Raw genomic sequence first — 10,527 nt, 5'->3', positions numbered from 1 at the left:
CATTCAAATGATGTTCTTGTGTATCAGACGTTCAAAAGGAAGAGGGCGATTGCTGATCGTGGAGGAGCACAAGCAAAGTATTTGGAAAAGGAGTGGCACCTGATAAATCAAATAGCCCATTAGGTGTAGTTGCAATATCACCTGACCCACAAAATACCCCAACTCTAGCAGACTCTAGCCCTACTACACTGGTCATTTCTGATGCCCCAACTCAGCAGACCCCAACTGCAGCAAACAGTATGATTATGCCAGTTGACATAGCACCAGCCGTACGACGCAAAACCCCCATTCCAGCAAAGAGTACACCAAATCTAGTTGCCAAATCCCTTTTCGAACCAGAGAGAGCCCCAATTGCAGCAAATAGGACCCCTGTTCCATTTCTTCCCAGTTTAGAAGACGAAGCTTATGTTGTTGTCAGGAACTTTGTGCGCATCTTTCCTTCATGGAAAGATTATACCACAGACACAGAACAATTTCCAGTCTTCCTCCGCAACTTACGCATAAGTAATGTACTAATGTTATTCATGGTCATTGCTGCATATGTTTCTGCTGACAGAAGACACAAGATTTCATTCTTTTAAATAGGCGGGGAGCAAACTGGATTGTGATGACGAGCAAGGGTTGGTTGCGCTTTTCAAGCACTCGTTGATGAAGTATCGTTCCTACCTGAGGCAAGCGCACTTTGATGGCAAGCCTCTGAACGAAATTTCTGTAAAGTCTCCGGTGCTACATTTATCTGACGGTGACTGGAATAATCTTGTTACACATTGGTCTCGGCTGCAGCGTAAGGTACTGTCTATGATATCACATCACAATTTGAACTACATTTCTGCATTTGCCTTAATGTCTCACTTGTACGAAAACTGTTAGCAGAAGAACATTCGTTCTCAAGGGACCACAGAATCTCGCAACTATACTGCACACTGCATTGCTCTTGTGAGTACCTCTTGCCCTGTATGACCATACTTACTTTCATAGTTGTTTGATTATGTAGCATCACTGCACATGTTAGCGTCGTAATCGTCCATTTGGTGGACATTATAAGATCCGTATGGACTCTTACATAAATTTAGAATCAACCCAATGCTTTTGAAGAGGTTTAGCTCTGCAGTCCTCTTGTAAGGACTGAACGTGGTCTATCACTGTACTTACATTAATAGCTACTCCCTCCGTCCCATAATATAAGAACGTTTTGTACAGTACACCTGTGTTCAAAACAGTCTTGTATTATGGGAAGAGGGATTGGTTCATTTTGTAGCATTCTGCATCTTATCTCCCTCGCCCACCATTTACTAAAAAAGATCAGATCTATATTTAATCTTACCAACAAGTAGAATACGCAGACAATGCCAATGCAGAAGTGTAGCCCATTGCTCTTGTCAGTACATTTTGTCCTGTAACGCTTGTACTTCTAGGGATTGGTAGTTGATTATGTAGCATCAATCTGCATCTTATCTTCATTATCCTCTATCCCTTCCAGTATTATCATATCTATAATTACTCTCTACAAAATGTAGAGTACAGGCAATGCTTATGAAGAAGATTCTGTGCTGAAATTCTTGAGTTATCCTTCCCTTGACATGGAGAAGGGCATTATAAAGCCGGTGTTAACTGTTAATGTAAGTTAGTCCTTCTAAAGCCTTTATCCTCAACTGCTGTTTACTTTGCTCATACTCCCTATCGTTTACTGCTGTTTAGTTTGCTGTTTCTACCAAAATGCATGTTCGTAAGAACCGTAAGTTCTAAGTTTTACTTGTAAAACCAAATTCCTTATTCATACCATGCACATTACTTAATAATCCCTATATGTATGCTTGTTTTTGTGGATCTATAATCCAGTGTGTGGTGAAGCAGCCCACGTTTGCACCTTGTCATCTCCTGTTTTATCTTACTGATGTGGCTGATGATATGAACAACATGCCATGCACATTATCCAAAATAGATACAATGATTTTCTTTGCCCTTCATCTATGCCTGTTATGTTGACATGGTAATCCAGTAGTGTGGTGAAGCTCCCCGCACTATGAACAATGCGAAATTATGCTATTGATATTTTGAACTTACTCTTTATTTTCTAATTTGAAATTGGATAAAATTGACAGAACAGTTATCATCTTTGTTTATACACGTGCAAAACCTGTCATCTCTCTGCTTTGTTTCAGGGTGATATGCCTGATGGCATGCACAAGTCTGCTGAAGGCTGTGAGACAAACCCAACATATATTGCAGCAAAGAAGGCAAAACACTTGAAGATAGCGAGACAACCCCAAAGTCTTGTCTTGATGCAGTGTTCAAGTTACCTGAGACTAAGAGTCAGACAAGCTCACAGAATTCGTTGTCTGAATCAGTTCGACTTCTTCAGTCCCAAGTTCTAGCAGAAAGGCATTCTGCAACTCAACTTCGACTTGAAGTCCTATCTCTAAGAAAGATTGCGGAGAACACCAATGAGAACCTCATCGCTAAACAGCTACACCTGGAAGCTATGACCGACATGCTAGGCCGGTCTCACAGCCTTGCTCAGCAGCTTGCGCAGCAGTTCCCCCGCAAGGCTAACCTTTCTTGAACTGTCTTGGAAGTGGTCTCGGTTCAGTATTATTTTGTTACGCTGCAATGGTGCCCAGTTTTTGTAATCTGCTTCTTCATTGCGCTTTATGATCACTGGTGGCGAACTTCGATGCCCAGTGGATGTAATATACCTTAAATCCTTTATTGTATAGTGTAGGTTTATTCTTAGTTACTATGTCGTAATTTCTTTATTGTATAGAGTAGGTTTGTTCTTAATTCCTACTAGTTACTGCCATCATTCGCTATCTGAAAAAAAATCAGATGTAGTCGACCTGACCGAAACATTTGACTCTAACGGGCCAGGTTTCTAGCGGGCCAACGGGCCAGGTTTTTAGCGGGCCACAATTGGGCCGGCCTGCGTCTTTCTTGGGCCTGAATGATTGGGGCCTTCACACATTGCGCCAGGCCCAAACTTACACCGGCCTATATTTTAGTTGGGCCTTTTGTTGACCCAGCGCTTAGTTTGGCCCACGTAGCGTTGGGCCATTAACAGGCCGAATATTGTACTGGCCTATTACGACCGAGATGAAACCACGGGCCTTTAGCAGACCAAAATGCATGTTGGGCCTCAATTTTCACTAGTCGTCGACGGGCCTTCAGCAGGCCGAAATGTAGACCGGGCCGTTTTGGGCCCAGTTAGCTCACGGGCCGTTACCAGGCCGAAACATATCTCGGGCCTTAGTTGGCCCACTGATATCATGGGCCTTTAAGAGGCCGAAAGCTTAGCACAGGCATCAACGGGCCGAATTACGCGACAGGCCTTTAACAGGCCCAAAGTCACGTTGGGCTTAACTGTTGCCACCTTTCGCACGGGCCGTTAGTGGGCCCGATGTCCCGTCGGACCATATATGGCCCATGGGCAGCACGGGCCATTCCCAGGCCGAAAGTCACACCGGGCTGAAATGGGCCCATGTCTACATCAGGCCTCTAACAGGCTGAAAGTCACTGGGCTGTAGTTGGGCCCAAATATTCGGCGAACAATTAACGGGCCAGATCTGGCTTCGGGCCGCAAATGGGCCCAAATATTGGGCGAACAATTAACGGGCCAGATCTGGCTTCGGGCCCAAAATGGGCCAAATATTGGGCGAACAATTAACGGGCCAAATCTGGCTTCGGGGCATAAATGGGCCTTTATTAAGCAGGCCGTTATTGGGCTGGCCCACTAGTACCTGATTAAGTTCTACGGGCCTTTGACTGGGCCGGCCTTTTTAACCTATATGAGCCTCTGTTGGGCCCAGCCACGTGTCGACGTATCATAGGCATGTCTCCTCCAATGGACGGGCGACATCTGGCCCACTGACGAGCTGACAGGTGTTCCCTTCGGCCAATCAGAATTTTACACGTGGAAATTTCCCATTGGTCAGGGCTGTTAACGGGTTATCAGATCCAAAATCCGACCCGATAGCTTAACGGCGTTCCGTTACGGTGGATGCCACGTGTCGGTCACCCTTGACGAAAGCACTTCTGTGACGCGCGATTTATCGTCATGGAAGTGGACACTTCCGTGATGATAATTTTAGTAATGTCATGGAACACTCCTACGACAGCATAGGTATGACTATCTTGATTCTGTCATAAATTTGCCATGGATGTACATGCATGACAAAAAACGCGACCTACTGTGACAAACACGTATCATCACGGAAGTGTATTTTTTTTTGTAGTGGGAGGGATCAAATTTCTCTTGGTGGAAGTGTAGATTGGGGCCCTCTCAACCAATCTCTAGAAAATCAACAAGTTTGATTAGCTAGGGAGAGAGATCGGGCGAAAATGGAGCTTTGAGCAACAATGGAGCTTGGGGGAGGAAGAGGTGTGTCTTCTTAGGGAAGAAGACACCCTTTATATAGTGGGAAAGATTCCAACCGTCACATACCTCTCAGCCCGCACCAAGCGGTACTATCGCTCAGGAGGGCGGCAGTGCTCGCAGAGTAGTGCAATGGCACGGAGCCATGAGCTGGTATTGCCACCGGGGCGGTACTACCACTGGGGTTGCAGCTCGGGAGCCCACAGAGGCAGGGCAAGAATGGGGATGGTGACAGTACCACAGCAGCAGTACTACCGCTCTAAGGAGCAGTACTATGGCTTACAAGCTGTAGTGCCACTCATCCACTACCGCCCTACCACCGCTGAGAGACAAGGAAAAGACAAAGAGCTGAGCCACAAGCGAAAGTGGCAGCGGAAGTAGGGGCGGTACTACCGCTTACAAGCGGTACTACCGCTCCAACTGCCGCTTCTACTGCCACTCGTCCAACTGGGTCAAAAGGAACACAATGGTAGTATGCCAGTGGGAGTACCGTGGACTACCACTGAACCTGGACACGAAAAATCGAGACCCAAGAAGGAGCGGTACTACACGCGGTACTGGCGGCGGCAGCTCTGCAACCACCCTTGTGCATCACAGAAGGAGAAACTCCACCGGAGCGGAAAGGCAAAGAGGATGCATGGGAAAATGTGCACGTGATGATTCCTGATACGTCTCCAACGTATCTATAATTTTTTATTGTTCCATGCTATTATATTATCCATCTTCGATGTTTTATATGCATTTATATGCTATATTATATTATTTTTGGCACTAACCTATTAACCTAGAGCCCAGTGCCAGTTTCTGTTTTTTTCCTTGTTTTTGAGTTTTGGAGAAAAGGAATATCAAACGGAGTCCAAATGAGCTGAAAATTTACGATGATTTTTTATGGACCAGAAGAAGCCCACGAAGCACAAGAGTTGGGCCAGAAGAGTCCCGAGGCAACGACAAGGGTGGAGGACGCGCCCACCCCCTAGGGCGTGTTGGGGAACACGGTAATTTAAAAAAAAATCCTACGCACACGCAAGATCCATCTTGGTGATGCACAACAACGAGAGGGGAGAGTGTTGTCCACGTACCCTCGTAGACCGAAAGCGGAAGCGTTATGACAACACGGTTGATGTAGTCGTACGTCTTTACGATCCGACCGATCCTAGTACCGAAAGTACGGCACCTCCGTGATGTGCACACGTTCAGCTCGGTGACGTCCCACGAACTCTAGATCCAGATGAGGTCGAGGGAGAGTTTCGTCAACACGACGGCGTGATGACGATGATGATGAAGTTACCGACGCAGGGCTTCGCCTAAGCACTACAACGATATGACCGAGGTGGAAATCTGTGGAGGGGGGCACCGCACACGGCTAAACAATCAACTTGTGTGTCTATGGGGTGCCCCCCTCCCCCGTATATAAAGGAGTGGAGGGGGGAGGGCCGGCCCTCTCACGGCGCGCCCAAGGGGGAGTCCTACTCCCGGTGGGAGTAGGATTCCCCCTTCCCTAGTTGGAGTAGGAGAAGAAGGAAGGAGGAGAGAGGGAGAAGGAAAGGGGGGCCGGCCCCCCACCCCAATTCGGATTGGGCTTGGGGGTCCGCCCCCACCTTGGCCGCCTCCTCCTCTCTCCCACTAAGGCCCAATAAGGCCCATAGACTCCTCGGGGGGTTCCGATAACCCTCCGGTACTCCGGTAAATGCCCGAACTCACCCGGAACCATTCCGATGTCCAAACATAGCCTTCCAATATATCGATGTTTATGTCTCGACCATTTCGAGACTCCTCGTCATGTCCGTAATCACATCCGGGACTCCGAACAACCTTTGGTTCATCAAAACACATAAACTCATAATACCGACCGTCATCGAACATTAAGCGTGCGGACCCTACGGATTTGAGAACTATGTAGACATGACTGAGACTCGTCTCTGGTCAATAACCAATAGCGGAACCTGGATCCTCATATTGGTTCCTGCATATTCTATGAAGATCTTTATCGGTCAAACCGCATATAAACATACGTTGTTCCCTTTGTCATCGGTATGTTACTTGCTCGAGATTCGATCGTCGATATCTCAATACCTAGTTCAATCTCGTTACCGGCAAGTCTCTTTACTCATTCCGTAATGCATCATCCCGCAACTAACTCATTGGTCACATTGCTTGCAAGGTTTATAGTGATGTGCATTACCGAGAGGGCCCAGAGACACCTCTCCGATACACGGAGTGACAAATCCTAATCTCGATCTATGCCAACCCAACAAACACCTTTGGAGAAACCTGTAGAGCATCTTTATAATCAACCAGTTACGCTGTGACGTTTGATAGCACACAAGGTGTTCCTCCGGTATTCGAGAGTTGCATAATCTCATAGTCAGAGGAACATGTATGAGTCATGAAGAAAGCAATAGCAATAAACTAAACGATCATAGTGCTAAGCTAACGAATGGGTCTTGTCCATCACATCATTCTCTAATGATGTGATCCCGTTGATCAAATGACAACACATGTCTATGGCTAGGAAACTTAACCATCTTTGATTAACGAGCTAGTCAAGTAGAGGCATACTAGGGACACTCTGTTTTTGTCTATGTATTCACACATGTACTAAGTTTCCGGTTAATACAATTCTAGCATGAATAATAAACATTTATCATGATATAAGGAAATAAATAATAACTTTATTATTTCCTCTAGGGCATATTTCCTTCAAGGCGCGCCCCCTACCTTGTCGCTACGTCGTGGACCCCCCTGGCGTGAAACCGACGCCAAAAATTCCTATAAATCCAGAAACCCCTAGAAAGAAACCTAGATCGGGAGTTCCGCTGCCGCAAGACTCTGTAGCCAAGAAAAACCAATCGAGAGCCCGTTCCGGCACCCTGCCGGAGGGGGAAACCATCACCGGTGGCCATCTTCATCATCCCAACACTCTCCATGACGAGGATGGAGTAGCTTACCCTCAGGGTTGAGGGTATGTACCAGTAGCTATGTGTTTGATCTCTCTCTCTTGATATGGCACGATCTTGATGTACCACGAGCTTTGTTACTATAGTTGGATCATATGGTGTTTCTCCCCCTCTACCTTCTTGTGATGAATTTAGTTTTACCTTTGAGGTTTCACTATTATCGGATTGAATACTATTATGGATTTGAGAACACTTGATGTATGTCTTGCGTGGGATACCCGTGGTGACAATGGGGTATTCTATTGATTCACTTGATGTATGTTTTGGCACTCGACTCGCAGATTCTCGAGGTGACATTGGGGTAATCTATGCATAGGGGTTGATGCACGTTTTCGTCCTTGTTTCTCTGGTAGAAATCTTGGGGCACTCTTTGAGGTTCTTTCTGTTGGATCGAAATTATAAATCTGAAGTTGTTTGATGCATATTGTATAATTGACCCACGGATACTTGTGGTGACATTGGAGTATCTTGGTGACATTAGGGTTATGGTGTTATTTTACTATGCACTCTAGGGTTATTTGTGATACTTATAGGAATAGCTCAATGGGTTGATCGGAAAGAATAACTTTGAGGTGGTTTTGTACCCTACAAGCAATTTCATCTTATGTTCTCCGCGATAGGAACTTTGGAGTGACTTTTGTCGCACATTGAGGGATTGCCATATGATCTAATTATGTTATCATTGTTGAGAGAACTTGCACTAGTGAAAGTATGAACCCTAGGCCTCTGCCATGGTTGATACGTCTCCAACGTATTTATAATTTTTGATTGTTCCATGCTATTATATTATCTTTATATGCATTAATATGCTATTTTATATTATTTTGGGACTAACCTATTAACCTAGAGCCGAGTGCCAGTTTCTGTTTTTCCTTGTTTTTGAGTTTTACAGAAAAGGAATATCAAACGGAGTCCAAACGGAATAAAACTTTTGCGATGATTTTTCTTGGACCACAAGACACCCAGAAGACTTGGGGAGGGGGTCAGAAGAGTCACGAGGAGCCCACAAGCCCTCAGGGCGCGCCCCCTGGCTTGTGGAACCCTCGAGAGTCCTCCAACCCTAATCTTTCCACTATAAATTCCCAAATATTCCCCCAACATCAGAAGCATCCACAAAAATACTTTTCTGCCGCCGCAAGCCTCTATTCCCATGAGATCCCATCTTGGGGCCTTTTCTGGCACCCTGTCGGAGGGGGATTCGATCACGAAGGGCATCTACATCAACCTTGCTGCCCTTTCGATGAGGCATGACTAGTTTACCACAGACCTACGAGTCCATAGCTAGTAGTTAGATGGCTTCTTCTCTCTCTTTGATCTTCAATACAATGTTCTCCTCGATGTTCTTGGAGTTCTATCCGATGTAATACCTTTTTGCAGTGTGTTTGTCGATCCGATGAATTGTGGATTTATGATCAGTTTATATATGAATATTATTTGAGTCTTCTCTGAACTCTTTTATGCATGATTAAGATATCTTTGTATTTCTCGAACTATCGGTTTGGTCTGGCCAACTAGATTGGTTTTCTTGCAATGGGAGATGTGCTTAGTTTTGGGTTCAATCTTGCGGTGTTCTCACCCAATGATAGAAGGGGTAGCGAGGAACGTATTGTAGTGTTTCCATCAAGGATAAAAAGATGTGGTTTATATCATATTGCTTGAGTTTGTCCCTCTACATCATGTCATCTTGCTTAAGGCGTTACTCCGTTCTTATGAACTTAATACTCTAGATGCATGCTGGATAGCGGTCGATGTGTGGAGTAATAGTAGTAGAAGCAAGCAGGAGTCAGTCTACTTGTCACGGACGTGATGCCTATATTCATGATCATGCCTTAGATATCGTCATAACTATGTGTTTTTCTATCAATTGCTCGACAGTAATTTGTTTACCCACCGTATGTTTTCTTTCAAGAGAGAAGCCTCTAGTGAAACCTATGGCCCCCGAGTCTATTTGCCATCATATATTTTGAGATCTATAAACCAGAAAACCCCAAAATACCTTGCTGCAATTTATTTATATTTACTTTAGTTTGCTCTTTTATTTATCTTTTATACCTATCTCTATCAGATCTCACTCTTGTTCGTGACCGTGAAGGGATTGACAACCCCTTTTCGCGTTGTGTGCAAGTGTTTGTTAGTTTGTGCAGGTGCATATATTGGGGACTTGCTTGTGCCCCCTACTGGATTGATACCTTGGTTCTTAACTGAGGGAAATACTTATCTCTACTTTGCTGCATCACCCTTTCCTCTTCAAGGAAAAAATCAATGCAAGCTCAAGAAGTAGCAATGGTCTGAGGGGATTCCTCACACATCGCAGACATATTACATATGGAAAACATTGTAGATGGCATTGATGAAAGATGAATGATTGTATAAAATCTTATAATGGCATCATGTGTGATGGATCGATTACAAGTATGGCTAACTATGAGGAGAATGGGTATGGAGATAGAGATGGCGGCGACTAGGGTTTACGAGAATGGTGGTCATGATCATGGGGTCTCTCCGCTCCTTTTATGGTTGTTCTGTTGCGAACGGGGCCTCGCCCCTTTTAATAAAGTGTGCCAGTGATGACGTCACGAGCTGTTGACACCTAGTACAAGCTAGCGTGCTCGTACCAGACGTCGTCTTCCACTATAAAAAAAATACACACCCCTGACATTATGGCCCGAACGAAAAGAAAAATCTGTCATGATTATGACACTTCTATGACAATAATTGTGACAAAAATAGGTATCATCATAGATGTGGTGGGCTCCTACTTTGATGACAAAAATGGGCTTTCCATCCTGGGCCGGTCGGAGATGCCCCTGCATGACATTCTTTGGGCCATCCATGACGTAAAAACTCATGATAGAAGTGAGGGCGAGCAAAATTTCGGGGAGTTCCCGGTTACGGTGGATGGTCGCGGCCGACCGATGCAGTGTGCTTTTGCGCGTTTCTCTCATGTGTGCGAGCCGTTCGCTTATTACTGAACCCGAGCTATTGCACTAGTTAGCTACGTACTGAAGATGAGGAATCGATCCCACTACGTACTGAAGTCGATCGATCTATCCCTTCGCAGCTAACTGAACCCGAGCGATTCCTTTGCTGCTAACTGAAGCCGGTCGATTCCTTCGACGCTAACTGAATCCGATCGATCCTTCCCGCTGCTCACTAAAGCCGATCGAGCCCCAGTGCGAGATGAGCCAGCTGGTGTGTTGG

The sequence above is a fragment of the Aegilops tauschii genome, chromosome 6 (genome assembly GCF_002575655.3).
Source record: "Aegilops tauschii subsp. strangulata cultivar AL8/78 chromosome 6, Aet v6.0, whole genome shotgun sequence".
Lineage (NCBI taxonomy): Eukaryota > Viridiplantae > Streptophyta > Magnoliopsida > Poales > Poaceae > Aegilops > Aegilops tauschii.
This window is presented reverse-complemented; position numbering follows the sequence as displayed.